The sequence below is a fragment of the Lacerta agilis genome, chromosome 11, assembly GCF_009819535.1.
Source record: "Lacerta agilis isolate rLacAgi1 chromosome 11, rLacAgi1.pri, whole genome shotgun sequence".
In the NCBI taxonomy this organism is placed as follows: domain Eukaryota; kingdom Metazoa; phylum Chordata; class Lepidosauria; order Squamata; family Lacertidae; genus Lacerta; species Lacerta agilis.
In genome coordinates this window covers 15,393,583-15,399,757 of record NC_046322.1, presented here as the reverse complement: position 1 = coordinate 15,399,757, position 6,175 = coordinate 15,393,583, and positions in this window count along the sequence as shown.

Below are 6,175 nucleotides of genomic sequence, written 5' to 3'. Positions count from 1 at the left end.
GTGATTGGCACATAATAAAGTTTCTTTTGCTTCTGCAGATACTGGGACATGAGAAGCAGAAGAAAAGTATCTTCCCTCCCTGCCCTCCTGAGAGGGATTAGGTCACAATCATATCTAGGATTTCCCCCCAGCCCTTCTTTCCATTGTACAAATTCTGTGAGATATCTGTGGAAGTGGGGTTACAGATTTGACATCTTTGTGTATTATGGGTATCTAAACCTAAATGATTTAAACACACACGCGAACACATTTCTGTGGCAGAACTAGACACACAATGCCTTTGAGTTCTCATTTTTGATATGGAGAGTCAGTTAGGACAAAGTATTATTTCAAACGTAATCCAAATGATAAAGAAACTATACTAACTATTCAAACAATGTTTTATGTTCCAAACAGATAAAACATGATTTGCGCAGTTTTCCACCTCTCTTGTTTTACCTGAAAATCTTCAGGTGCTACCCGTCTCTGAAACTCTGGGTTGTTTGGGATTTAATGTAAAACCATAATTTGCCCAAATTGGTTTGCAACTCAGTGTTACATTGTAGCTTCAAATCCTGGTTTGGCAACCACTCAGAATCCATGGTTTGGCATTAATTCTAAGGAACCATCTTAAAAATGTGTGAAACACTATGTTAGTGGAATGCTGGAGTAGAAGAAAATACAAATCGCATGGAATACTGGCAGGGAAAGCTGTACACTGTGGCTTCTGGAAGCTGTGTGTTGATTCCTAGTGTTGCAACGCTTAGGAGGCATACTGTTCACTTTCTAAAGCTTATCTTTCCAACCATGTGGGCCAGAATACTGTTCTCTTACAGTTACATCTGAGGTAGACACTAGGTCTCATAGCAGAGTTCACATTCTGAAATTCATTATAAGATGGCGATGAAATAACCAATTGCTTATGAATGCTGACATATCTGAAGCAAGCCTTGAGAGAAACAGTTCATTTGGGAAAGCTAAGAATAGTTTATGGGAGTTTCTGCTTCTTGTGGTTTTTCAGACTGTGGCCAGTATTATGGATGAAAGTTTAGAAGTGTGTGATAAGTGCTTGGCATTACTGTGACTGGCAGGTTTTGAGTTCTGCTTTGCATTCTTCATTGCACTGTCTTTGGAGTCTAGGAACACCGCCAAAATCTTTGAAACGCCTTTCTCTTTAAGTGCCAAGGGTACTTAAAGATTTCAGGAAATGTGCCAAGGCGTGATGGCGGGGAAAAGTCCGGATAGTATGTGTTGACAACATTATCCTTATTGAGACTGCCCATGGGGTTGTTTTCCCACATAGTCTTGCAAAATGTCAGGCACCAGATAGCCCTGGCCTTTATCACATCTGCTAGAATAAGCATTGCTCCCTGCATTCATCACATGCCTGATGGTAAGCTAGGTGCAAATGGAGCCTGAGAGGGTAGCACATTTTCTTTTCTGGGAGACCATTTCACTTTGAATAAATCACAGCCAGAAGAGTTGACACCTTGCTATATTTTCCCCTTTGTGTTTTGTTTTTTAATCTGTTCCTTGATAAAGTTAGTGTGAGGGAAAAGATCAGAGTAGAAATGAGCCATATACCTATTTGTCCTGGCCACTTGGTTCACATAACAACCATTCCTAACCCACCCACCACCTATGAAAGCTATGCAGTTTGTGCCACAAGCAAAACATAGCATCGCAGAAGATGCTTGCAAATGCTGTAGGTGAAGGCATTAGCTCAGTAAACTAGATGAAACATGTGAAGCACTTTGAACGCTTGAAAGTTTTCATGTATTAATTAAGCAAGCATAAATACAAACTAGAATTTTTTTAAAAAATTGAGGGTTTGTATTTTAAGCGAATTCTTGTGCACTGCCCAGCGATTGATATGATTTTATTTAGGGATGGCATTCCAGAGATACTGGGCAAAGAGTCTTCACAAAAAGGTCCCTGCCCCAATACTCGCCAGCTTAACAGTTTTCCCTGTTAGATAGGGCTGAGTGATATCGCTGCTAAACATTGCAGTATGTTTGAAATAAGGATGGAGCTATGTAGAGGCAATGGCTGGCTTCGCAGTTTTCCCCACATTTTTATTTTTGTATAGTGCATGCACACATGAACACATGATTTTCAATATATTGCACAGTCAAAAATTATGAAACCAACCAGTGGTTTAAGCCCGTTAAGTTAACGGGCGCTAGAACATATGTGGCAGGCAGGCAGAGGGATCGCCGACCCAGCCTGCAAGGCAACGTCGGCAGCAGTGGGGTTTTTCCCTGGGCCTGGGGGGGGAGCCTGCCTCTCTGCCTCTTGTACGCGGACTCCAGGCCGGCAGGCGCAAGGGCGCTGCGGTGGGAGGCTTCGGCGGACAGGGGGGGTGTGCCGGTGCCCGCCGGCTGGCTCATTTCCCCTCCACTGCTGCCGCTGAGGGCGGGGCGACGGAGCTGCCGAGCGGGTCTCTCCCTGCCTGCCTGCCGGGCGGTCCTGGCTGCGCCAGAGGCCGCCGCCGCCGCCCGGTGGGGTCTGGACGGAGGAGGCCAGTTGGTGGCATCACCAGGGCCGGTGCTAGGGCGTCCGCGCGGCGGCTGCTTTTCAGAGGCTGGAGCCCTTGCTCCTCTCTGCTTGGCCGCTGCGAGGGGTGTCAGGCGCGCGCTCTGCTAATAGTCCCACCGGGGGGCTCGCCAGTTGCCAGCCCGGACGCTCGCTTGGCACTCGGGTCTGTGCAGGGCGAGGGCGTGTGAAGGGAGGAGGAGAAGGAACACCAGGCGGAGAAGGGAGGAGATGGAGGAGGGAGGGGCTATTCCGGCTGGTCCCGTCGCCGCTGCAGCTGATTGTTGTTGGGGCCTCCCGCTGGGCCGTGGGAGCCCGGGATCAGGCCGCTTGGCGGCCCGAAGGGATGCGGGTGGCGCGGGGGGGCTCAGGGCCCGGCCGCCGCCGCGGGTCGTTGGGGCCTCCCGCTGGGCCTGGCTGGCCGCGGGAGCCCGGGATCAGGCCGCTCGGCGGCCAAAATGGATGCGGGCGGCGCAGGAGGGCTCAGGGCCCGGCTGCCGCCGCCGCTGGTCGTTGGGGCCTCCCACTGGGCCTGGCGGGCCGCGGGAGCCCGTGAGCAGGCCGCTCGGCGGCCAAAATGGATGCGGGCGGCGCGGGAGGGCTCAGGGCCCTGCCGTCGCCACTGCTTGTTGTTGGGGCTTCCCGCTGGGCCTAGAGCACAGCGGGAGCCCCGGGATCGGGCCGCTCGGCAGCCGTTCAATCGGCGACAACGCGGGAGGGCGATGGGGGAGCCGCTGTGGCGTCCGCCGCTGTTGGCCGGTTGCGCCGCTCCTCCGCCGACGCCTGGCCGGTGGGTGTTTCTGTCACGGAGAGATAGAGGGAAAAGAGCGTGAGGCGCCGCAGCTGGGTGCCGTCGGAGGGCGTCCATCGCAAGGGGGTGGTGTGCGGTGAGGTGGAGAAGAGAGGGGAGGGGGCGGGCTGCTCTGCGCTGCTCCAGGGCCGCTAGTCTTTGAGGCTCGGCTTTCAGCGGCGAGAGCAGCAGCGTGGCCTGCCTTCTCGGCCTCCCCTCGTCCTCTGCAGCACGGGTGTTCGGATTCAACCGCCCCGCTTGAACTGCCGACGCTGCTCGCGCCCGATCTCTCTTCATCCAATCCCTGTGTCCCTGGGGCACATGCGCAGTAGCGCAAACCCAGAGAAACACGGACTGGACGCAGAGACACTTGCATTTTATATATATAGATAACATGATACGGACTTCAAACTGGTTTTGAATGATATATCAATATGTTGCCCAGCCCTAATGGTGTGCCATAGCTAGACCTTAAGTACAATGGGAAGATAGGTGTAAGTGCAGGCAGTTCCTGGTCCCAGTGTTTAGGGCTTAAGCATTCGGAATAGGCTGCCAGAGAACAGTTAGTGTGCCCTAATAAATTTGAATAATAATAGACTCCTGTGAGCTTCCAAGATTCCAGAGTTGGTTGCTTGCTGTATGATACATTGTTCCTGCATTGCCTCTTTCCCATATGGCTCTGCTGGGAACTGTTAATACAACATCAGGTATGATTTGCCTGCCTACATATAGCATAATTTGCCTGCACTCAGAAGAAGCAAATCCAGCATATCAGCTCTTGCAGAGAAACACAGGCAGGCTACTCTGAATGTGAGTAGGGATTCTTGCTCTTAACAAACCCTGAGTAAAAGAAAAAAAGGTGCCTTTAGTTTTAATTCAGAAAAAGAGGACTACCTTAAAAGTAAATGTTGCACCAGTTGAGGAATTTTAAAATCAATTCCTCAAATAGGGTGATCAGATGGATCATCCATAATAATCTTTCTAAATGTCACATAACTGGCATAAATTTACCCTAATCATTTTCTTGTTTCTAGAGGCAGTCACTGTTGCCCTTCCAAGGGAGGTGGGGAGCAGATAAAGACCCTATCGATTTAATAATAATGTTTGACAATTATGGAATGTGTTCAAAATATTTCACATGCTTAAGGTTGTGTTTTAAAATTTAAAAAGTGCCAATTAATTGAGAATATGTCTTTAATTCATCACAAACAAAAATATTAATGAGCCTGACTAAATCTTTCAGTGCTGATCATTATACCAACCCATATGATACAGTAAAGCAAGAGTAGTCAACATGATTGCTGCCTCATGTTGAATTCCATTGGCCTCAGCCAGCATGATGGGAGTTGTAGTCTCAAGGCACCATGTTGTCTGCCCAGCAGTAAATTGATGGGGATTTAGCAGCCAGAGTATTGAGGGCTGATTTGCAGGTCCACCTGTCTGCTCTGATATTTATTTAGACGGACAGCAGCAGCAAAAAATGTTTCATGAAATTTGTACATCGCTTGATTGTGAAAAACCTCAAAGTGATTTGCAGAACGATAAAACAATGTAACTGAGGAAAATTCATAACCATATTATGAAACATACGGAAGATAAAATACTAAAACTGATTAAGATTACCTCAACTTTCTGAGTTTATGAATTAACTAGATGGATGGCCTTGACCACTTGCAATCTCTCAGTCTTGGTGTGTTATCTCAATGACCCCATTCATGGGAATATTGTGACAATTGCTGTGATAGGAAACGCTTGTCTCTTGTGCTAAGGCTTAAGGAAATAATTGACTTACATTTTTATATTATATTTTATATGCCCAAACTGGATTCTGCATATTGCACAAATTTGCAACGTTACAGGTTTATTGCCTGATGAACATTCTGTGTTTTCCCCCCACCCCCTTTAGACACCTGCTCACTGAATAGATTAAGGCTTGAAAACCCACTACAATGTAGGTCACTGAATAAGAGATTATGCACCTTTTTTCTCAGGAGGCTAGAGCTAAACTTAGAGGTCTGCAGATGCAATAATGTTCCGTTGTCTACAGGAGGTGGTTTGAATGTATCTGCTGTTGTTTTGTACCTACACCTTTCCATGGGATACTACAGTCAGGAGGAAATGAGTACTGTATATTCTGGCGTATAAGATTACTTTTTAATCCAGGAAAATCTTCTCAAAAGCCGGGGGTCGTCTTACACGCCGGGTGGAGAATCTGCGGTCGAGTATATCTCAAACACTATATTTTAACTGGAAAAGTCGGGGGTCGTCTTATACACCCAGTCGTCTTATACGCCGGAAAATACGGTACTGTATGTCACCAATCTGAGAATTTCAAAACCTATGCAGTTGTCTCCAGCCCAGTACTGACTGCTCTGATGGGCACCAGCTCTCCAAGAAATCAGGCCGACAGAGGCATTTCCCAGCTCTGCTACTTGAAATACTTTGTATTGTGTTTAAACTGCAGAAAAATGGAGGGATCTCCCGCACATTTGCTCTTTCACAGATGTGAGCAAGTGACTAATAGTTAACATGTCTCTTCTCCTTGGGGTCTAGCGAGGTAGCAAGGAAGCAGGACAGGCAAGGGACACATCAGAACATAAGAAATGGCCTTTGTAGTTGAGCATTCTCTTTTCCACAGTGGCCAACCAGATGCCTCTTGGGAAGCTCAGCAGTGGAATGAGGGAATATTGCCTTCTCAGCAGCCTGTAGTGTAAGGCATGCTGCCTCTGATCCTGAAGAAAGCATATGACTATCATGACTAGTTAGCCATTGGTAGTCTTACTTGTGGATTAGTAGTTTATTGCTGGCTGTACCCACCTCTTGGATACCCACAAATGAGTCTAGTAGGACATTAGATAGATGCACAGCACA